The sequence below is a fragment of the Rhea americana genome, unplaced genomic scaffold (assembly GCF_003343005.1).
Source record: "Rhea americana isolate MKP2758 unplaced genomic scaffold, rheAme1 scaffold_52, whole genome shotgun sequence".
Taxonomy (NCBI): domain Eukaryota; kingdom Metazoa; phylum Chordata; class Aves; order Rheiformes; family Rheidae; genus Rhea; species Rhea americana.
In genome coordinates, this window is record NW_028186668.1 from 2,958,327 (window position 1) to 2,983,993 (window position 25,667).

General features: G+C 35.0%; 1 protein-coding gene across 1 annotated transcript in view; it reads right to left on the bottom strand.

The window, feature by feature from the left end:
- Nucleotides 1–25,667, bottom strand: part of NALF1 (NALCN channel auxiliary factor 1) — a 483,481-nt gene that overhangs the window by 455,990 nt on the left and 1,824 nt on the right. The window lies entirely within an intron of this gene.

The window sequence follows — 25,667 nt, forward strand, 5'->3', positions numbered from 1 at the left end:
ATATGTATATGTATGTATAGATATATAAGTGTGTTTTTGAGAGAGAGAGAGAGAAGTTGCACTGATATATTCAAGCTTCTTACTGTGTTGTACTTCATGGAAACCAGAACCTAAATTCCTTGGCAAGGCCTGTGGASTTCTGCAGCATCAATGCAGTAATTCTGTAAAATCTGTACTATAACTTATGTTTCGACTATAGCTACTAATTAATTCTGAAACAGGCTTTGTCAGAAATTAAACTGTAAAATCTGGCATTCTTTYAGGCTTTTCATATTTCAGTAATGTATTATCTAGATTTAAAGACAGTCAAAATAGAGCGTGGACTTTCTAGAGTGTACTGATTTCTTTTTCGTGACTGTTGCAGTGGGTTGGTATATTCTTCTCTAATTGGTTGTGTTCACAAAATGCATACATCTTCTGCTCTTCTGCACAAGTGAACTCAAGGCTAAAGTCAGGAAGTACACTCAGAAGTACARCTAAACATGCAGGCCTTAAGCGTACCCTACATCCACCTGCCTGTCTAACGGTGTAACTTCATCGACAGCAGAGGGACCCCACGATTCAAGCCCTCAGTTCCCTTTCACGTTTAGTTAGCAGCGGCTGCCTGCCTGCTTCTGAGAAGACTATCGATAAAGCATCTTGAGCTGGGGTGCTTGCTTGAGTCTGAGAGGGCTGCTTAAGGGTTTTCTAGCATCATTCTTGTCCAAGATAGCAGACTGCTTCTGTTACGAATGATCAGTGACAAATTATTTGAACAAGCATTGTTAGGCTTCAGAGTTAATGGTTGACTGAAAAAGAAGTCATATATATTCTTGTAATGTAAATTTATCACTTCATACTCTATTCACAGACTTCACATGAAACATTAATTTATGTTATGTTTATTTGTTCCGATTCCAGCTTATCACTAAAACCAGAGTGAATTTCTCTCTCTCTGTCTCGCTCTTTTTTTTTAAATATTTATTTATTTCAAAGAAAAATTATTTGCAATATAATATTTCYGACCTGTCTGTATTCTGCAATATTTTCCCAGAATTAGGGAGAAAAAAATGGCTAAAGCTCTTACTCCTCTGAACTCAAGAGCAGGGTCCCTGCTTCTGCCACAAGCTCAGTTTATAAATAAAAGGGTAACATAAGCCTTAAGATTTAAACATGTAAGATTTAAGTTTTTACTTCTTTTCTGATATCACTTGATACTTCTGTTGAAGACTCACTCCAGCTTCTCTTTCTAAGGTGAAGTCCATTCTTTGTGCTCTATGCAACACTACAATTCTCCATACTGCTAAAAGTGATGTGTTATTTCAAGCACCGTTTAGCAGCACTCCTAAAGTTTCTAAAACCTACTATGTTTCAGCTACTTTTTTATTTATGTTACTTATTTCCTTTTTAAAAGTAATACAACCACAACATTGTGTTCTTCTGAATTTTTCATTAGCTCCATGTAGCTGGAAGCTCACCTATTTTCTTGTAAAATGTGCTTGATCTGGATAAGATTACTATAGATAGCACAAAACTCACACTGACTCCTTTCAAATTACCTCTGGGAGATGTGAAGGCTGCCTTCAATTTCTTTCTCCCTGATAACAGAGGAAGACTTCCTCATATTTCTCCCAGATTTATTTCTTTCTTTTCTCTTCCCTCTATTATCCTTATCCATCACACCTACCTAGGACAAAGCCATACCCAGAAGTAGAAGAGTAAAGGCACTGAGAAAACTATACACAAATGTGTCATCATGGACATAAACCTCTTACCAGCTGCCTTAGCCATTTCCCAAGCATCACAAGACCCCTGTAAGCATATACTGTATGCTCCTTCTTTTCCTCTCACAGTTAGTCAATTATTTTCATTCCTATTTTTTTCACCCAGAACATGTAGTGACAAGGACTACTTTTACAGTTGTCTCTACTGTAATTCCTTAWTATGCCAAAATTATTCCTTATTATTCCTTATTATTTCCCTTGGCGTATGCTGAAGTTCAATATCCATTTGATGGAACAAGAACAGAGATGACGTAAGTCTCAGCCTGKGACATCTTGTCATTCAGGCAAAAGCCAAATAGTCCAAGCGGGAAGTCAACAAGCTGGAGATAGGTAAGAACACATCTTTATGAAAGGAAACAAATAAATAAATAAATCTGTCAAATAAATACAGGAACCCTTGCCCCAGCAAGTTTTATTTATAAATGGCCAACTATAATGTTTAAAAATGGAAATCTCTTTGTCATTTCAATATAATAGAGCAGAAATTCTCCTGTCTCTCAGATTCAGAGAACTGTACAGTTCTTAGCCTGCTCTCCCTGATGCCTACATTTGTGATGCTAATCAGGTGTGTATATTATGTTTATCATTCCTTCTCCTTAGCAACCAAGGTATATATAAAAGGAAATCTAATCTGCACATGCTTCACTGAAGATTCCCTTGAAAAGATTAACATTTTAATGTGGTATCAACCACATTAAATTTTTCATAACTCTTAGAATTGTATTTTTCTTTCTGAAAGTGTCACRTCTTGAAGTTATGTTATTTAGAGAGAATTTGGAGATAATTTTTATGTTAGAAAGAAAGAGGCAAATATTCATCCTCATTCTTACTGATGAACACAAGAAAAGACAAACCTTTCTAAAGCAAAGGCCACCAAGTCAAACCAATTTTACCAAGTTTTAACAATCTTGAAATGCTTAGGCTGGTCTTGTGATTTTTTGAGGCATCCTGCTTTTGAACTCAAAGAGTTAACTAAGCTGCTGGCGTCTGTCAATTCAGATGGCCAAAAGTTCTGATGATGCACTCACAGATGTATCACTTTCTATGTACGGACAATGAAAAAGAAAAAAAAAAAAATCAAGTCCTGAGCAGAATAAAGCTATAAAATAAAGTGTGTAAAACATGTGAATGCCAGGATTAATTTTAGGGATAGTCTACTTCTTATCATTGCCTTGGTGGGAWTATGTAGGTAGGCAGAACACCTTAAGATCACTTTTACAGCTCTGATCCTTTTCCTTACTTCAGCAACCACAGAGGCATGTGTTTGGGTTTCCCATTCTAGTGCTAGTATYCAACCTGTACTATTCAACTATTCTATGAGCAATTGAATGGAGATGTTTATAAAAGCCTTTGCTTTTTCCTTTTGTGCTCTGTGCTTTTCCATGAGCAACTCTGGACMAAAAAAATGAGCCAAACTGTCCATCACTTGAATAAAGAAGAAGRMGRCAAGGGRAAAAAAAAGAAAAAAACAAATCTCTAGTAATATATCTTCTAGTATCCCCATACGTTTGCTTAATAATACTGATAACGTTGGTAGAAWACATAGTGCTAAACTACTCTCTTCCCCTTATCAAAAAGAAACGTCAGAATACTAGCACATGCGCAACTACTGCTTACCACCTGGCACCCTGCAAATTTTTACTCTACTTGACATCACAATAGTGAAGCCAAAGCCTAAGAAATAATTTTGCAGACAAACTAAGCTGCAATGTCTCATTGATAGTAAATATTTGAGGATTTTTATCCCCCCAAAATATAGTGAAGTACAGAATGCTGATAAAGATAAGCTTATTTTTAAGTGTGGGTTACAAACTAATCCCTTGCTGGTAGAGAGGAACAAAGAATATTATGTAGAATAACACTATTTTTTAATGAGGAGAAACATGTACATCTTGAGTGATCCAGGTCATTAGATCCTCTAATCTTTATTTTTGCCTAGAAAACAATTTGAAACTACATCACATTGCAGTTAGGAAATGTAGTATCCTTTTACAGTTTCTTGCTGTAAATAACAGTCCTTGGGACATCTGATCCTGCAATATGTCAGTGGAAAGCCTCAAAAGGCACAGCATTCATAAGTCTACTGTGCAGAATTCTCTGATGCAGAGACATCCTGCAGAGGTACTTCACTTCTCAAATATATTCTAAAGTACCATATAGCTTTGCTCACAGCACACAAGATCAGGAGAAAAGGCAACAGGAGATAAGCAGCATGATGGATTCACAGTCCCACTTTCCTTGGAAGGAAGCATCTGATCTACAGTTACTGTGGCTAACCTGATGTCCAAGTAACCATAGAGAAATTAATCTCATTTAATTTTAGCTATCTAGTCTAACCTGTCATTTTTTAGATATGTGTAACCCTAAGCTCCCTTTATAGATTCATTTGCCCTGCTGTAGATGCCCATGTTAGAGGAAGATGAATCATTCCTTGGAAATGGTATTTTTCCCTCATTTGATACGTTGAGTGTAACTAAGAATTTAAAGTCTAACTTTTAGACCCTAAGGTTAGGGTTGATGAATCTCTCTCTAATTAATGGAGAGTGCAGAAACTCCAGAGGGTAATTGAACCCATCTATTTTAAATGCCTATTTAGAGAACGGAGGAAACCATTTTCTCCCCATTAACTATGTAGGAAGCCAAGTTAACTTACTTAACCAGACACTTAGCTTTTGGACAGGAAAAGTTGACTAAGATGAATTAGTGCTCTGCAGTCCATAGGGGCATTTTTTCAATCCCTTTAGAACCAGACTGGGCTGCAGGGAAGGGGGCAGAACCCTCTTAAAGTTTGTTTATTCATGTTTTATATGGAGGTCATGGTTTAATTCTCTGCCAGTGAGACAAATATAATTCAGGCAGGTCTAGTGATTCTTTTTCTTTTGTGCAGGAGAAAAGCACCTCCAAGATGACTATTACATCTAACATACTGGCTCGTCTTCAGCTCCTGGATCAATACTTAGTTGAAATATAATTGTGAAGGTCAACTTGAAAAAAAATCTCACTTTTTAGGACATATAAAAATTGTAACATGGAAAAAAGTAGCTTGCAAATCTCTTTACCAAAGGCCCGGTACTTCAACCCACTTTCATTTTAGCGAATCTAATTACTCTATGAGTGACCAGAATCTCTCATGTTGGAGTGTTAAGTGTTGAAGGAACACATTATTTGCTTGTAAATTCTGTCCATAAGTGGAATTCAAACATGATTTAATCGACAACCCTTGTAGTTTCATGTGCTGTAGCACAGAGACATTTCAAAACGACACTGCCCTGATGCTCTTTTACATTAAGAACATAAGTCATTTTATGTTTCTGTTAACTGAATAATGTCCAATTACTATCCTAGAGCCACAAAGTTGTACAAATTAGAGAAAAGTGAATGTCATCCATTGCGAGGTAAAACTCTTCAATATGATGTAGAATTAATTTGCCCTTTTAGAGGAGGAGAATGGTGCTGCTGCCGGTGTGTGACTGGCTCTTTAAAAATAAAGATCTTCCTTCTTGTAAGCAAACTATTCTTCAGAAAGTTGGTCTGAGAAATAATTTCTTGGAGGCTTACAGAAACCTACAAATTTAATAGACCCTCATTAACTTTTATAGAGACTGAAATAAACATACTTGATCCCATAGATGTGTAAGTGTAAATTTACTAGAATAGCCTGCTAAATTTTACAGTTTAGAAATATTTGGGAATTTCATAATACTGTCATTCTAATTTCCATTAGATTTTGACTTTTCTTGCAGATGTTCAATCCAGATGCAGTTCTAATGTTCTCCAGTGCAAAGCAGTTTATCCATTTCAGAAGTTAAAAGATGCATGAAAATATACCACCTTCTGTTCTAAAAAATAAAATAAAAAAAAAAATAATAAAAGTAGTAAAAACAGGTAGATATTTTTCCAAAACAGTCATTCCTTCCCTAGGGAGATCTAACTAATTTCCCCTCTGCATACAGCGAGCTTATCTTACTTTTTAAACACTAATTGTGTTGATTTAAGAGGAAAGAACTTAGAAAAGTAGGTCTATTTAAAAATACAGTTATTCTGCTTAACAGAGTCAGTTAATTTTTTTTTTTAAACTTAGTTAACTCAGAAAATCTGAGTGATGAAACACTGGGGAAAAAAAAAAGAAAATAAAAAGAAATTCTGCAGGCTTCCAACAGAGAGGGAAGCTGAGGGAAACTGAGTTGCCAGTGATGTGAGACAGTTTCAACCCAGCGCTCTAAGCTACAACTACCCTGTATTCAGCTTCACTTGGATTCAGTCAAAAAATGCTGACTTTGTGAGCTTGTTCATAGTGCCAGTCACTAGTGGAAACATGKATTTCTTCTATTTTATTCTTGCCAATGATCTCAAGGGACTGTTTCAACTGCTAGTGACTTCTAGCCCATCGGAGCGTCCKCTACATGAAAAGTTCTTACGGTTGGGCTGCACAGAGAGAAATGTAAGGTTTGTTGTGTGTGTGTGTGGGGGGGGATATTTAAGCCAGTCTGCAGCTTTCTTGAAGAATGATACAAAGATGAGTCTAAAGTTATGTCCTGTAATTTGTGTGGCTCCAGAGGATCTCACCTGTAGCACCACTGCCACAGTGTGTGATGTGCAGTGAAGCAGTTAGARTTACACTGTTTTTGACAGCCAGGGGTATGGAAAGTGCACTAACTTTATGTATGTGCTCGCTCAGTCTTTGAATGGTGAGCCTTTGCAAGAAGGTAGTAATCTTGAAATGCAATTGTTCTTTTCATGGTGGTGACTAGTGGGTAAAATGTTTTTTTTTTTTTTTTTTTGACAAAATATTACCTCAAAGCATCTGTCTTGCCTTTCTAACTATGATATCCTTTTAGAAGCTGCTTAGTAATAAAAGTTTGGGGTTCTTGTTAATGCAGCATAACTAAGGAGATTTTTTTTTTTCTCATTAAGGAAAGGAAGAGAAAAATATAGAATTTGGTTGTGAAAACAAACAAACAAACAAAAAAAAGTGGTCACCAAGTGAGAGATCTCCTGACTTTTAAAAACAAGGTGTTAAGGAAGGATTTCTCTGAACAGTTATCTATTGTCACTATTTTCCACGGTGAGTGCAAGAACCTCTTTTACTATGTCACTTAACCATGAAGTCAGATCAAACTTTTTATTGCATCGCGGCAGCTGCCAGTCTGTCGACTTTTGCTCAGCTAAACTGAAAGCAGATATACTTTATCAGAAAACCCGTAGTCTTTTTGTACTACTGATCACATCCAGACAAAATATAAAACCTAGTATGATGTCAAATTGTAGTGAGTTGTTTGCAACCACAAAATTACTACTGCTGTCGACTAAGAGTCAGCTTAGCAGCTCAGGTTTATGTTAAAGGTATGGGCATGCCACGCTGCCTGAATCTCTCTTCCATCTAGAGACCTCATCTCCCACCAGGCAGCAAAATGCTTCTCTTTTCTCATGCAAAGAGAAGCATTGCAACTGACTGTAAATGTTAGTTTGGTGTATGAGCAAAACATTTAATTASTCATTTGTAGTACAGATAGTGATTTTCCTATAGGTTATCTTCATCATTTAATTGTGCTGTATGTAAAAGTATGAAAAAAAGTCTGAATCCTACTATAGACTATTGTATTGTTTCACATGTAATAAGCTCTTATGGAAGTATCCACAATTATCAATGAGAACCTTCAAGAGTTCTGCATAAATATATCACATTCTGATCCCTCTTAGTCATCTATATTAATAAAGGACTACATTATTTCCTATTAACTATATTGCTCTATCTAGTATGCATTAGAAAGTATTTTTTATTGTGCTAATTTTTTTCTGGATGATAGAAATTATTTGCGTTTTCCATGTCATTTAATTTGCTTAGATAGTGTTTCCCAAGAATATCTTCCTAAATACCGCCTACTTTGATGTTTCTGTGAGTAGAATAGAAAAGGGATAATATTTCCATCCTTGTAAAACATCTCTAGAGGGAACTGGAATATACCCTGTAGCCACTGAGCACATTTTGATATTTGTAACAGGTGTATGTATATACTGGAAGACCCAGAAGAAGCTATTACTGAAGCAAAATTTCCTCTGGGTCTTTTGCTGAATGCATGTAACTTTAGTAAAGTCTCAAACTTTGTAACYTTCACTGGTTTAAAACATTCTCTGGAGTGCACACTTTGATATAGGTATGCTCAGATGAGAATTAACTCAAGCTAGYTGTTCACTATTGGTTTTTCCAAAGCCTAAAATCCTTAATTGGATAGCTAGGACACTAAATAGCTACCGCACACTTCTTGTAAAGTAAGAACGCCTTTATTTGCTCAGGAGAAGAGGGGTGTTTTGCAGCAGAGGAAGAGAGGTTTGTTTAAGGAGGAAGAGCTGTCTGAGAAGTATGTGATTAAAAGTAATTCAAAGGATGAGAATGGAGATCTTCTACCACAATATTTGGAGAATTCAGTAATAGTAGTAATAAAAATAGTTCCTAGAAAAATCAAACTGGCAAATTTGAAAATTTGAAAAAAAAAGAAAAAACTAAATTTCCAGACAGAGCAACTGAAGGCTAAATATTCTGACTTAATGGTAACTATTTGATGCTCTTCTTACAGTTTCACAATGCTCAAGTGATTTTGAGTATCTTCACCTTGTGGAGGGCCTTGAATACTCGCTTGCAAATTTYGTACATCTTAACTGACTTCTCCAGCTCCTAGGCAATGGGTGGCSGGGACAAATGGTGGGGAATGGCATCCAGTTCCATACTGGATCCATACTGGATCCATAGGCCTGCAGCCTGATCAGTAGATATTCTCTCTTTTAAAAGAGAAAACACATACACACACACCAAAAACAGAAGAAAAGCCTCAGAGTCACCTGTCTCCAATTAAACAGCATYCCTGTCTAGAGGGATCTTATCTCAAGTTGATGCCTCTGAGTTCTGGTTTTGAGATCTCCATACTCCAAATGTACTCCATTCTGCACTTACTGTTTTGTTTTGACTAGCTTTAGACATATCCCTGCTTAGTGTGTTAGCTTTGAGTTGCCATTCTGAGGTGTCTCAGCTGCATGCTGGACAGTGACATCAAGTACACATAGTTGAGGGACAGACGGGGCAGATGTTGGACTCTGCTCTTGGAAGCCAAATTCCATAAAGCAATGCAMTTCGGTTATGGAAGCCTTTGTCTTTTATTGCATCTAGCCACCAAGCTGCAGTTCATCTAAAGAGAAAATAAATTCGGTATGACCTATCTTGGTAACAGTGTAMAACAAAACAAACAAACAAGCAAAAAGAAAAAAAAAATGTTCAGCTTTCAGCTCACTCAGATTTGTTTGAACAAGGAATATCCTGCTTACTCCTGGAACTGCAACACGTAAGCTGGTTATGGAATTGTTGGTGTACCTGGCGCAGGAAGCTTATGGTCTTCAAGAAGCGTAAAGATGCACCCTAACAGGGACAGAAGATGGCTACAAGCAAATATAATGWGTAAACAGATGTAAAAAATATGATTCTTTCAAGAGAGATCGTGATCACACTCCCACAAAGTTAAAGAGGAAACTGGAAAAGATAGTACTATAGCAAAGAAAGCAAATTATTTTTTACTTCATTTTTTGTCTCAGGAGATGTTGGGGAGATACTAACCTTTTCAAGTAATAAAGATGAACTGCTGGACAAATCAATAAATAAAAGATCAATACACCCCAAAGATAGGATGCTGTTTATGCAAGGATCCCAAAGCAATTTAAGACTAACAAAAATCCTAACTACGCAATTTCTCATTAAAACCATCTGTATACTGAATCATAYAGGAGAACAGTTATCTTTACCTAAGTACTGGCAGAAACCTAGGAAAGAACTTTAACAGCTGCAGAGTAGATATATTACTGTTAAATAAAATGGATGAGGTTTCCATTTAAAAATAAATTATTAAATATCTGGATTAAAATCAAAAGAAAGACACAAATTATCCCTTATGTGTCTCATTAAATTATTAAAATACTTTAAGCACGTTAATAAGTAACAAATAAATGAGAACCAGCTGATTCAACTTCTCCAGACTTTGGAAAACCCTTTGAGAATGTCTCCTACAAGACATTGAGTAATCACAGAGTGAGAAGTAAAGCRTTGTTATTGATTGGAAACTGGATGCAGATAGCAGAATACAAAGGCAAAAATAAGTGGTCTTTGCTCAAYGTGGCTAAAGATTAGCAGTAGGATCCCACCCAGGTTCTTTGCTGGGCACAATAGTGTCTAATCTATCTGTTAATCATCTGGAAATAGGGACTAACAATAAAATGGAAATGTTACAAGTGACATAACAAGTCTTGGATTAATCAAGGCCAAAGCAGGCCAAGGAGCTCTTGGGATGCTTAAAAGAGTTAAGTGAAAGGGGAAACAATAGCAGATGGAGTCTAGCATTGCCAAGCATAATTGATGCACACTGGAAGGAACCGTATGAAATACCTAGAATTAAAAACTCTCTATGACTACTGATAGGGGAAGGGTAGTGAGGATGAAACACCAAAAAAAAGGAGCGGGGGGAGGGTCAGTGAAAACACTCCTCTGTAAGCAATCACTATCAAAAACAAAAACAGCATTGAGAAGCAGATGAAAAGTAAAGAATACTGGCATAAAGACTATGAAGTCTAAGGCTTKTTTATGTATGGGAGAAGACTGATGCCTTTAAAGGAAGAAGCTAAAAGGAAATACAGAGTGAGGAAAGGTTAATTAATTGCAAAGAAATTAAATTAGTCAATTGTATATCTCTATAAAAAATGAAGAATTCAGCAAAATTAAAACATATTAAAATAGATATATACTTTTTTATTTTTCATCTAAACCAAACACATGTACCTTACTATTGGAACACATTAAGCCAAAAATAACTCCATTTTAACGAAGAGCTTTAACATTTTTGTGTATTTATACACAAAAATTCTTCACAGTGAAGATCTATGGTCCATAAAACAGTAGAATCAGATCAACAGAAATAATAAATGAAAAATCAAACTACCATGTAGATGCCCTCTTGTGTTTCACAGGTGCACATCTTATCGTTCTCTCAACTTCTATACATCATAAAGTTAGTATACTTTTTAGCTGTAATTTTGCTGTCTGGATAGCTGCCTTTCATTTCCCCTTTTAGAAAACTGTCTTTCTCAGTACAGTAGTTTGGGAGATTCAGTGTGTGGAGAGAGAAACAAACAGCGCTATGGTAGCCAGGCATGGTAAGGGTAAAAGAATAGCTATATCCTAAAAGATGTTTCAAATTGTCGTGTCTTTGCCACCAGCGGGCATGAGTTGGAAATCTTATTCTGCACAATCTTAACTGTATCTAAGCAAAGAGTTCTGTTTATCAATTTCCTTGTGACTGCTAAAGTAGGTAAACAGTATCATGTGAAAACCGTTTACAAGAAACTACTAATAGAGAAAACTAGAAAACTTAATAAAGGAAGGTTCACTTCAAATGAGTCTTTTTTTTAAAAAAAAAACCCAAAGAATTACAGGTAAAACTTATATATTGTAACATATAGCAGCTGCAGAGACACTCTTACATTATAGCAGATACACAGTTTTTATGTTATGCATAGAATATACAAATAAAATCCTTGTCTGCCTTGCAAGATTGCATTTAATTTCCTTTGTCAGTCACTTTTCACTAACATGGCCCCTAAACTGTACATGTGACRGGCATATAACCAGCAAATCTCTCCACTGATATTTAAGCTTTTGCTTACCATAAATAATGCGCTATAAATAAGTTATACTAATAGAAAATGATATACAAATATATTTTCTTGAATCATGAGCGCGTAAAATCAAGTAGCTCTTAATATTAGTTAAGAAGAAGCTTTCCACACCAGCAAAGGATTTGCTAACTCTCTAGCACAGTGTTCCTTCTACCTCCCAAGCACTGCTTATTCTCAGAGATAGGACACGACACCAAGCAGGTCACTGAGCAGTGTATGTCAGTTCCTATATCCTGCTTATGGAAAATACACCTCAAAGGTCTCTTCAGTTTCCAGATCCTTCAGTACTGGCTCCTTCAGGCTATCCTCCCAGGATAAATCGTGATAAACATGATCTGGGATACATCAAATGAAAGCATTTTACAAATATATTTTCTATCTGCTCTTAAGATGACAGAAATAATTGTTACATAATGTATACTTATGCAGTTAAACATCTGCATTTTTGTTTATCTGTCATTCTGATTGCTTTTCCAGCTGGCAGAATAATGCCTTGCCTCTGCTACTCAGTCTCACTAGCAGTTCCTGTTAGCTTGGCAGCATCTGTTGGGGAAGGAAGTTTTGATCTCCTGCAGGTCTGTCCCTGATGTTTCAGTCAATCAACCACTATGATTCCATTTCAGCAAATGATTTGTTTTTCCATTTTTGCTAGACCAATGATTCACTTTTCTTGCCTCTTTTTGGCCATATTGGGATTTTGATCTGGGGAAAATGTAAGAAAGCTTCGCTGCAGTTGCAAAAGGCTAAAAACCTTAAGCTGGTAGATTGTCAGAAACATGTCTTCTCTTGGAAATTGTTTGTCGTGATCTCTAGAAGAATACTTACATCTAAGTTTAAGTTTTCTTCCCAGAAGTGCAGTAAAATTGTTTACAAACATCTTAAAACATGACATGACTTTTCCTAGTTCAGAAGAAACAAACATCAGTAGTGACTGGGAGTTTTTAAATGAAAATGCTTAAGTAATACAAATAAGCAAGTTATTAGTTCCCCATATTAACAGCAAAGATTCCATCAATAATGTGATATTCCTCTAGCATTATGGTTTCCACAGAAACACACAGTGCTTTTCTAATCTTTCTAAGAAACAAACTTTATTTTGTAAAGAAAAAAAATCCTAATCAATACCCATAAGTACAATATTGTCCTCACTGCTGAAAAACCTAAGGCAAATGAAATCTTCACAGGAACAGAGAAAACGAAACAACTTAAAAGGAAAATCAGTTACTTAGGCTTTTCTGAGTATCTTGTCATCAGTTCTGTGGCTATCTAAAATCCAGATTGAACATTGCTCCATAATCCCCTTTTCTTCTAGTGGCAAATAGGAAAATAAATAAGAAGATAGGGAGGACAGTATTTCATGAGAGAAGGTCAGACCTGTTCCACTCCTGCCAGTTCCCCTCCCTCCCTACACAAGCTGCTCATTTTCATGCTTACTTAGATATTTTCCCACCATTCTAAAACTAAAATCAGAGACACTAATTTCCCACACTGCTGCCCTGAAAACTCTGTTCAGTATTAGCACTGAGAAAGCACTGCGAATTTCACAGTGAGGGCAGAGGCAGTCCAGAAAGCCCAAAATGCAGCAGAGCTGCAGTGGTTCTGCTGCACAGAGGCTTGGCAGCTACAGTGAAGGAGATGGCAAAAGTCTGCACGGTCCTGTGCATCAGCTCCATACACAGCTAGCAGAAGACTGGGGGGGAGTAATTGTARATGGTCACTAGGACCATGACTATACAGACTCAGAGAAAATCCTTTCACAGMCCTAGCTTAGGGACTTGAGCTGCAGTCCCGAAGAAATCACTGAGAGTCTGTGGGAATTGTCTTCAGGTGAAGGTTGYATGTCAGTCCCTTTAATGATGGCCATGTGAGCATTAGTAAGTAACACGGCTCTGCAGAATTGGCCCTGTAAAGTGAACCAGTCCTGAAAGCCTGGCATCCACATTGTGTTTGTATGAGGGGTTTCACTTCAGGCTAAGTCTAATCTCGCAGACTGCATGTCCCTTGGTGTCTGCAACTCGTTAGATGYCCTGCTGAGGCACTTCTTTGCCTTTACTTTCACTGGAAAAGAATCCAGTTTATGTTCTCCCAGATTGCTCTGTCATGTGAACCAAAATGCAGCAAAAAAGAGAATGAGTGGAAGATTTGCTTTAGTCCTTACCTGAACTAAAATGCTAACATTGGCATATTCTCAGTGCGACTCCCTGTACACAGTTCAAACACTCGAGGTTTGTGATCTATGTGGTCTAGTGTGTACAAACTCTGTGTGGAAGACATAGTTGCACTTTAAATCTATTAAGGCACTAAGTGCAGAAAAGAATTAGAAGCAGAATCAGTCATTCAAGGAATATGAGATGCATGTCATCTAGGCCTCCATGTTATGGGGCACCTACACTGTTAAATTCCTATAATATTTCAATTCCCCTGTAATACCATTACTTGCAGAAAAACATGCACACACACACATTTTGCTTCATTGTAGAACTTGTCATCAAATGATTTCAAACATCCTTTTAGTTACATGGTGCCTTGAGGCACCATTTTCAATCTTATTCTGTGACCAAAAATTAAGGTTATCCCAAGAAAACAGATCTCTTACTGTAAGCCTCCCTTATTGTGATCTGCCTTGTGATCTTTACTGCCAGTCACAGATCAGTTAAAATTCAGAGATCTAAATATTTCCTGCAGACTGCAAAACATGTTGATCTCCTACTCCTGTAGATCTAAACAACTCTAAAAGAAGAGGACAAAGACTTCCATTCCAAAGATCGTAGTTCTGTTCAAATTCAGCCTATCCTAGGAATGGTAAGAAAAAAATCATAATGTAAGTTGTTATATTACACATAATGTAGTGTGTTATATTGCACAAGCTAGCATAATTCAGCTCCTTAAAAGATTACAGAGAAAATATAAACTCAGAAGATACATTAGTAACAAAGAACTCATCTTCCAATTATCACACCAATAAAAAAGTCTTAGACTTAGAAAGAAAAAAAAATAAAATAAACAAAATATACATATATATATATAAAAATTCAAGTATGTAACGTATAAACAAAGAAGGAGAATGAATACAATCTAAAATATCCTGATTAAGCAAATAGAATATTTACGCTAACTTTTTTTCCGTAATCTATTAATACTACATAGCACAGGTACATGTAACATTAGGTGATTTTGTTCCAACTGGTGATCCAAATTTCAGTCCAAATGCATAGAGGGTGCTACACAGTAGTTGTGAAAACTAATAGAAACCAATGCTAGTACACGTCTTTGCTACTACTTTTGCAGTCAAAGCTTGTATATTCAAAATTCAGATCAAACTGTAGAGCCTTTCTGAAATTTGGATGAAAAGACAAAAAAAAATCATATATAAGTAATTTATATTTTCGGGTCAGTCAGAAAACAAACAAATCAGGGATTGAAAATAAGAAAAAGACCATTTGGAAAAAAAAATCTTGCATTTTTCTGTACTTCTTAAACTACTACTGTATTTTAAAACGTTCTCTCAAAGACTTTCAACAGGACTCCACTTCAGGACTGTCCTAACAGCTCCAAGATGCTTCAATACACTTCAGCAAACAATAGCGTGCGTGTGCGTTTGTGTGTGTACAATATCTGTAATTTTTGTTTAATATGAGTCATTGTTAATGTTGTTACCTTTTTATTGTGAATGTTGACATTTCCCATACAATAAAACTTCCTTGATAATTCTGCAACTTATACTTAAATTCTGATCCTCCTTATACCACTGCAAATACAGAGTGATTCTACAACAATCAAAGTGTCTCTAGATTTAGGCTAGCAATACTTTGGGACAGCAATATTCTTTTAAACCTGGTGGATGACCTACAATGATGGCTTGGAAAAGGCAAATTAATTCTTCTTTTCTGTCTTCAGTTTTGGGGTTTTCTTTTTCGTCTTGGAAAACAAGTAAAGCTCATAATATTTAGCTACAGTGTGCCTGAAAAATCAATAGAATAAGAGAATAAGATCAAGAACAACAATAAAAACAACAGAGAACAGGTAAAAAAACTAATGTGAAAACAGCAACAAATTAATAGTGTATGTCAAAGACAAGAAAATGATCATTTTAAACACTCTACATGTATTCCTTTCTGTAGTGAGGTTCATAAAACAAATTCAGACTGTCCGTTTGATTTCATACATTTCAGTTTTCACGTATATCATGTGCCTCCTTCTGCTCTCAAAACAGTATTACATTTAAGTGATTTAAATAGAATTAGGTTTATGTCAATGTAAAACCTTAATTAGAGAAAAGTTGGGTTATACTTAGAAATGAAAATAAAACAATACTTTATATTCATGTCTGTTATACAGAGATCAGTTTGCAGTATATTCACTCGGGTCACATCACAGAAATCAATCTCATCTGCCTAATTTTGAAAAGCTGTTGTTGCAGTAATGATTTAATTTTGTTAATGCAGTGAGGTTGCAAAAATGTAAATTTATAAGATTAAGTTTTAACATTTATAAGATTTAAATAGAGACAAAAGAGACTATAATGCATTTCTAACTGAACTGGGATATAAAGCAGTAAGCCTCATTTCCTCAACTCCAGTGATACACGATATCATGTTAGCTAAGCTTAGATTTTAACAGGGGTCATTTCCCCAAGGATAGTTATATCATAAAGCAAAAAATAGACAAGAGAAAAAAATAAATAAATCATACTTTTGAAATAATTTGGCAAAAATTTCAAAAGTACTGCAAACTATTACTTAATTATAATAATGGTCCAAGTTCTGGCAGGTCCTGTGCAGAAATATCTGCAGGAAAACTTTTGCTCCACAGCAGAAGAACAGGGCTGGAAACAGCTCGCTCTCAGCTCTGGATGAATGAAGACTTTAGAGAGTCATCCCACAGGACCCCGGCAGTGGGGTGTTTGTGCGGGACCTAAAGCAAGTGGACCTAGTCCCTCCATATCCCCTGCCCTGGCTCTGGCCCATCTGAGCAGCAGAGCGGGCAGAGTCAGCACGCTGCTGGCAGCACGTGGCAGGACGTCCCCAGGAGCAGCCTGCTGGGATCTCTGCACATCTGTTCCCTTCTGGAAAAAAAATCTTACTTGTTGTCCAAACTGCCCAGTCCCACTTTAAAGCACAACACCACAATATAAAGAGCTTAAACATAATATGAAAGGAAAACATGTTTTTTTTTGTTTTGTTTTGTTTTGTTTTTGGGGGGGAAGATCTGTAGAGATATAAAAATAGCAATATTCTAAAATAGATGCGTTTGGAATCCTGTACTTAATAGCAAAAAAGTTATGCTCTGTACGAAAGAGTTATGCTCTGAAGACATGGCTCTTTCCCCACTGATTAGGCTATTTGCCTAACTTTTACACAGCTAAAATCAGTAGAGACACATCCCATTGGAAAATCACCAGAAACCTGTTTAAGAAATGATAAGTATTCTGAATTCAAAACAATATTTTCTCTTGAAAATTTCAAGAGGTTTTAGTCTTTAGCAAAGCATAGATTTACTATAGTTTTTAACTATTTTGATAGAGGTAATTGAAATTATGAGACATGATGATTGGTATACATAATTTTTTCTAATYTTCCAGTTATACATTGAAATTTAAAGAAATAATTGTTCATTTTTGAAAAGGGTATAACTCACAAACTGAGATTTGCTATATAAGACTTCACCAGGAAGTGACTGTCTTTTAAAAATCAGTTATAAGTCTTCCAATRTGCAAGAATTTTTACTCACAACTGTGAATAAATAAAGTATACTTATTATTCTAAAACTCTTCTATGCAGAAATATAGTTTCAGCAAACATATGTGAGGGCAATGTTAAGAGCACTCAGGGAAAATTTGCATGTAATTTTTGCAAGCAAATTAAAAATCTTTATATACTTTCATTATCTATGCTATAATAATAGCATAGATAGAGCTATAGAAATAGAGTGACTAATAACTTTATTGTTTATTTGACATTTTTGTTGTCATTTTAAAAGCTCTGTTTATTTTTAAGAAACACCTAGAAAAGCTGTCTTTTCTTTTTTTATCCTTTATATAAACAAATACAAAAATTTAYTTTAGCAGAAATTATTTAAATGTCTTTGAAAATGTAACCTTACCTCTAACAGTAATATACTCCACAAAATAATGAAGTTATACTAATAGAAAAGTATATAGAAAAAGTATTTTCTTGAATCATGAGCATAATAAACCAACTACCACCTAATATGAGTTAAGAAGAAACCTTTCACAGTTTTTATAACTGGCCACTGTAGCTTCTTTTATGAAGAGCATCTATACTACCACATGTATAAATGTGCATAGTTATGGTTTTGTATTTAGAGCTCTATTACTATATACATAAATCTGAAATATAGTGTAATTAACTTACAATATGTTTAATACATTTTAGAGTTGCCCAAATTCTCCCTTAATAGGACTTTAAATCCAAATATTTATCTAAATGAATACATGACTAATAATTATATAGATCTTTTTTCCCCCTCAGGAGAACACATGAGTATAACCCTTAAAATATGAACAGCAAGTTAGTCAACATAGGAAAATAAGTAGCAATGGATGATCAACTCCATAAACCCTCTTACTCTCCTAAAACAGTGATGAATAAAACAAGAGCAAGTATTTTTCCAAGTATCACAGACTATTCGTCTTTTCCCACTCCCTTTAATGGGGAATTTTCTCTGATTCTGGGTTGCTAATATATTAAAAATRTAATAAAAATATTTAATTATGATGGTGTTTCACAGAAGTGAAGTGTGTTGACAGGCCCAGGGTAGGTACCATTTACATAAGCATTCAGGCAAATGAAGGCAACACCTGATCTAACTTGCAGAAGATAATCAAGAATTAAACATACATTCAAAAAACATTCTAGGTATCTCATTTGTTCCATGCAAGAATGTCCCCCTAAAACTACAATCTATTGCACACTCAAATATACAAATATACAAAAAAAATATAATCATTTTCCGCCTAATTATACAGTAGATAAATTTGAAAATGTCGTGGCTTAACTAAGTAACTTGCGTAAATTGTAACTAACTCAAAAAATTCATTAAAAATCAGTTTCACGTGTCAAAATTGAAGGTTTGGACTTTTTTATTATTATTTGTAAGCTTCTAGGTACAGTTTCCCTTTATTTCATGGAAATCAATTCAGACATCCATAAGCACTTCCAAACTGCTGTGAGTTTTCTCAAAAATCATACATATTGTTTCTTGGTAATTTTATTTCAGATCACCCTTGCTGTTGTTTTTAACTAGCTAATTTTATTTTAATGCTGGAATCTCAAAATGATCTATCATCATCAATGTATATGAAAGCTGAATATTCCCATCAGGATCTCCAAGACACTTTAGAAGGCCACAATATTCATATGCTCCTGCCTAAGTTTATCAATCCCACATTTATGTTTGCCGCTCCTCTCAATAGTTTGACTACATTTGATCTCAAAGAGTCCTACAAGGCAAAGGCACTCCCATACAGCCTACAGGACACTGTTATTCAGATAGACCTTTTTCTTCATCTTCATCAATTTGGATGAAAGAGAAGAGATGGAAGGTGGAGGAACATAYTTATCAACTTCACTGCAAGACTGCTTACATCATTCCCTGATCTCTTAGTCATCATACTTCTCCAACTGCTAACTTAATTACTAGAGAAAATTTCTCTAAAGTGGTTGACATCTGCATTTTTGTATGTGGAAATGGCTCTTCAGTGTGTACGTTTTTTAAGGAATGATCTACATCTTTCATATAGTTGCCCTGTTTACAAATAAGTCTAGACTTCAAATTCAAAAGTAAAAGTAAATTTGGGTCTTTTACATAGCTTCAACTTAATAAAATCTCTCTACAGGTCAGAATATTCCTTTTGTGCCTCACTAAATTTATATTTTTCTGGCTGATTGATGCTGTGAATGAAGTTTACCAAACTGTTACACACTTTCACTTAGTGGTACTTGCTCTACAGTTCTAACAAGAGAAAAGAACTATAAATACATGGTTGTTTAGTAAAGTGGGTATAAATATCTAGGAATATATGCCTCTTGAGTGAGAGAGACTGAGTAAGCTTGAGAGTTCCCTCTGGCTTGATCTGAGGGAAGAWAATGAAATCCACTCTAAAATATAAGAAATCTCATTCTTGTAGAAATATACACACTAAAATACCTTCACTGTAAAGAGAGAAAGGGGAATAAGACCTCTGTTGTAAATTTACCTGCAAAAACTGTTATTAAAGGATGACATACAATTGCTATCATGCAGTCTCTCAGTGGAAATAACAACTAGAAAAATATATGTAAAAGCTCTTGGACTCCTCTCTCTCCAAAATACAAATAAAATAAAATAAAATAAAACTACAGTTATGTCATACAAGGCCTTTATTCGTATTCTTATCTCCAAGAAGTGGATTGCATAGATCAGACATTCTTTAGTGACAGAATATAGTTATCAGAGACGTGAATGAGGCTTATGATTTCACTGTAGTGGTGTGGGACAGCACAAGCAGTAGGAGTTTACAAAGTTTCTCACAGTCAGATTTTTCATACAAACACAATTTCCTTCAAACTTAGTTTTTATACCAAAATYACTTTCTTAGGACACATACATACATTCATACATACATACCTACTTGTATATATATATAACCTTACTTTAGATGTCTACAGTGGCCTCCACTGCCAAATGCCTCATTTGTAGGTGAGATAAAATGACTCTCTGTTCTCTTTGGAGTAAATGACTGGAAAACAAGTGCTTTTAGGGCATAATCCATCTAATGTGTTTTAGAGGTACAYTTTATCATGAATTGAATCAGCCTCTAGAATACCTATATACTTCCACTGACTACAAAGTCATAATGTATACAACATTGTATCTGTTGTGGACAACCATCTACTTTTAGTCAGATTAATTACTTACGTTGTGTCTTCTAGAGTGTTATGAATGATACTTATCAAAAAGTAGCATTTAAGAATTCAATTTCTGAGTTGCTGTCTCCCTTTTAGGCAATTCATAGATCTAAATACATTATGGATCTTAGTGAATACTGAAGTGATAAATTACTAAGTATAGATCAAATGATTTTTAGGTAGGATAAGTGATAGAACTGTAATTTGCATTTTGATTACTTTTCCTAGAAGAACACGCAATGAAGAAGCAAGATTGACGCATTCTCTGCAAAGTGCATGTGAAGTATAGTGGTTGATGGAGAGACATCCAGTGAGCAAAATAAAACTGAGGGCAGAAACATGAGATCTCTAACCATGTTGGAGTGTCATATGATATCTACTGAATTAGCATGTAATTCATTTCACTCAGTCTATGCTAGTCATCTAGTGTCTCTTTTTCCTAAAACAGGAATGAATGAATATTATTATTGGCAATATAAATGGAATAATTGCCTAGATTAATTAGATGGGAACTTTTAAAGTCCAAAGTTAGGTGAGATTAGCTCACCTCTAGGAAGAATACACCCAGAAATTTGCTTTTGCAGGAGTGGCAAACTCACATTCTGACCCAACAAAGCATTTGAGATATCAAATAACTTTAAGTATGTTCATAGTTTTCCCTTAATTCTGTGACATTAATCTAGCTCAGAAAAGGAAATGGAAACAAATTACTGAATCAGGATTTTAGGCCAAAATATAAAGCTCATCAGCCCATTAATGAGAATTTTACTCTTTATCTTAATATACTAGTGCACTATTACAAGAAGAAGTAATAAGAATTAACTTAAACCATATATTAATCTTAAATTAGTTTCAGAAAATAATTAACCTTACTTTTTTAATTTACCTGAAAAAATAACATGTGCAAACATCAATTTATACAGTCATATTGATTTCATAGCATTTTAAACAAAACTTTAAAAATATATACATTTAAGTGTAATGACTTTTTTAATACTCTATATAGTTCATCTTAAAAAAATCTCTAAAATAAATATTTTAATTTAAACACACTGTAAAACAGCACCAATTCAGTAATTAAGGCTTATTATTTCCATTTGTTTTAGATACTGACCATCAGTGCAAATTTCTGATGATTTAATTTGTAGGAGTTTCTTCTGATTAATTTAGGTATCACTCTTTCATATAAGATAAATACTGGGTGGTTACAATGTGCAATTGAAATGTCTAACTTTGTGGCAGATGCTGGTCTATGTGACCTTTTGTAACAGAAGGGTTCTTTATCACTTGAGCTTTTGGTTTCATATTTCTCATCTGCTCTTTTCTGCCAGCTTTACTGAGAATTTAAATCAAAACCTAATTAGACTACATATGCTGTTTAGGAAAAAGTTCTTGAAAAAGTCATGATTCATATAAGCTTTGATATTTTTCAGAAAATGAGAATAAATGTAATTTTAATTGTTTTTAATTACTTTCAATCATCCTCTTACTCAAATAAGAAGAGTGGAGTAGTGCTCTTTGATAAGAAAAAGGGAACATAAGCACCAGCTCTATATTCTAATCAGCCATACAATCTATATTTAACAATGAAATCCTTTATTGATATGCATGCTTTTAAACTAAGGAGTATGAAACTCAGCTATTTTCTTACATATTTCTGATGCCAATGTCACCTCGAATAAGAAGTTGTTATAGTTAGCAYGTATATGCTTAGCATATACATGCTTAGAGGATGTGAGCTAAAGTTTGCATTTTAACCACATTGATAAAAAAAAATGCTGAAATATTTTTGTTTTTCTACTTTGACRTTCTAATAGGAAAACTAAGTGATTAGTTGTTATTTTACTGTAACAAACTTACCTGACTTATACATTTCAGTATGTTAACTAGCACTAAAGAAGGTCATATTTTAAGCACTCTTAACTTTCACTGGATAAAGGAAGTTGTCTGAAAATGGTAGCTGATGTTATGTTTAAACACTGTGAACATTAATAAAAACATTTGCAAAGAAAGCCTTGTACTTTTCACAAAGAAGTAAGTTGTATCTCTAAAAAACAAAWTTTAAAACCTTAACATTTGTATGCCCTACTTATTTATTTGACCCAGTTCATACTCAGAAGTAGCCAGAATCTTCTTTTATTACAGAAAGTGATTGCCTGCTGACTTAAGAACAAGAACTTGAGCATTTCCCCTGATAGCAAGCTGACAAGTCATTATGAGGAACTATGTCTTCTAACTTGAAGCCAACACAGTTCTCTGCTGTGTTAATTGTTTGAATATTGTCTTCTGACACTTTGACTATAAAAACAATGTTTTAGACACCAAAAATCTATAGATATTACCACAAATAATCTCTGTAAATATATCTATTACTTAAAAATACGCAAAAACAAAATTTTTAAAAAAATGTAATTAAATTTTAAACATGAAAACTAGACAGTAGACCGAAATTCTGTTCTTTCGTTACTTCAGTGACTCGATAAAGCTATAGCAATGGATGTGACCTTGTTGTCCCAAAACTGGGTTCTGTTACCTGTTTACAACAATCTGATTGAATATATCAGATGAATGAATTCAAAGAAATATTTGTCTTAATTATATTTATTGTTTAGTCATTATTGATGTGCAATTTTCAATGCAAGAAAAAATTATGTAAAGAAATCAGATTGCAGGAATATTTTTTTGTGGAATCAATCTGAGAGGGATTTTCCCTGAGGCAACACAGGTATCTAGAACTTCTAAAACAATATACAAAGTCTAGCGATTTCCTAACAATATGCTATGTCTATGGCTCAAAGAACAGATACTTCATTGATACTATCAAGAATAAAGATTGATTTTCAAAATACTCTGAAATTCAAAATTCTCAGCATCTTCTGTAAAATTTCCAAAAAACCTGAAACACTTCAATTTGAAGTTTTAGAGTAAGACATATTAAAAGTTACAGGAAGGCTTTTTTTCTATTTTTTCTATGCATATACTTATCTACTAAAACTCACATGAAAAGCTAAACATGGACTGGTTTGATAAGCAAGACAACTTCTGACTGCAAATAGATTTCTACAGTACAAAACAATTTGTGTACAATAGTCTTCAGAGACTAGCAGACATGTAGTGGAACACAGAACATTTGGAAAGTAAATTTCCTTCTTGTTTCAGGTAAAGAAATGAAATTTTGTCATCTGTGTTTTTTTGTGTTTTACACAAATACCTCAAAATTATTTTGAAATGTACTATTTATTATAACCCATAGTACTTTCTTGCAAGACATAACTAGCTGTACTGAGAGTAATACCCCATGACTTTCATTCTAATTTTTGAATTGACAGWTTCTGGGTTGGGGGAGGGGACAAGGAGGGTTAGGTTGATATTCAAAGTAACATTTATTGATTTTGTCATCATCTATAACTGGTCAACAGGATGAAAAGCTCTCTTCTACTCTGAATGAAGCAGCCCTCTCAGAATACTAAAGATCTCTAAAATATAAATAGATTATTTAACAAGTCTTTTACTGTGCTAAGTCAGTGCTCACATACATGATTATTGAGTAATGTCAATATTTTTAGCATTTTATTTAATATGCAATAAAACGCATCTCACCGCAGAAACTAATCAAGTGGTGTGTATCTAAAATGCATAGTTAGACGTAAAGCTCTTATTTTCTAGTCATATGTTGATTCTTAAGCTAAGAAGTATTTGGATGTCCAATGTTCAAAATATCTATATACACAAAACTGAAACTATTTCCTGATAGAGTTTAATAAAAATGTATGTGAAACATCAAAAAATACAGTAATATAATGTTCATTCTATTGCACACAGACTATTCATCACAAACTTCTAGTTTCATCAGTACACACTTCAGAGTAGGTCACTTGAGCCACATTAATACACACTGTTACCAGAATGCTGAAACTATTGAATGTTTGGATTTGTCAGAGATCTGAGTGAATCAAAACGCACYGAGAGACACAAACGCATGAAGTCAGGGAGCGCGTGTGGCAGAGTTATTTCTCCGCAGCGAGGGCGGCTTTGTCAGCAGAGCGCTGCGCTCCTTGCCTTGCCTTGCAGCACCTTGGACAGCAGCAACCCGCCGGGAGCGACCCGCCTTGCCCCTGCAGGGCACCRCCGACCCCGACCTCTCCCTTCCCCACCGCAGACCTCTGTCTGTGCAGTGGGGCAGCCCAGTGTCGTATTGCAGGTTTTGGGAAACGAAAGAGGGAAAAAAAAATAAATATAAAAATAAAAAGTTGCACCTAGTTTTCCCTGATGTCATAATTTCAACACAGACTGGTTGGCCAAATTCTCAAAACATTATATGATAATGTCAGCAGATAGGTCCAGCACTTGGAACAGAAGAACTGCAGGGCACGTGCATTGCATCTGTTTTGTTTGTTTATGCAGTCAATGCAACCATTCAATGTAACTTTATTTTCTATCAGTAGAAATATTAGAAGTATTTCTCCTTATTCAGTCCCTGGAGGGGAATTAATTATATAGTGCACATTTGCTATTCTGCACATTTTCACCACTTTTTATGCAACAGCATATTGTAGAGCAATGATAAACTTCGTGGTAAAGCTCAGTCAGACTAAACTGTGATCCCCAAAAAATCACCTTAAGAATGCAGATGTCAACTGTTTGGCAGCACTGAGCAGTAGGTCAATTAAGACATTACTGGAATGGCAAAGATGTCTTTACATCAGTGGAGATATATTTATATTTGCTTTTTATTGCCTCCAAATCACTCAGTTCAGAGATAAAATTTATTTACTTTATCAGTAACTGAGCATATAAAATGGATGTGATGAGTGTGTACACACACAGTTTATATCCCAGAAACAGTGGAATCAAGAAATGAATGAGAATACTTTGGACAAGCCTAACAAGGAGAAAAATGATGGCAACATTCCCATTCCATTCAATGAGATAACAAGAATATTTAACTTCCAATGGGACTGAGGACYGATTTTTGAGGCAGACTAGGTGTAAATTACACCAGTTTATCAAGTAATAAGATTCTTTAGATGTGGACTTTTATCACCAAGTGATTTCCGAAGGCCATCCTGAAGTTACAAAGCATTAAGCTATCACTAGGCCTTCTGTTTAGAGTGGTGATTTGTATGCATTGTTGTGTTCCACTGGCAAAACAGGATTTGGTTCAGCTTGGTTAATGTAGTGCTAAAGTGGTCAAGATAATTCACTTCAGGGCAGAAACCATTCACCTGGCCTGACTCTCAATAAATACACAAATAAATGAGGTTAAAAAAAATACTGCTTGTTT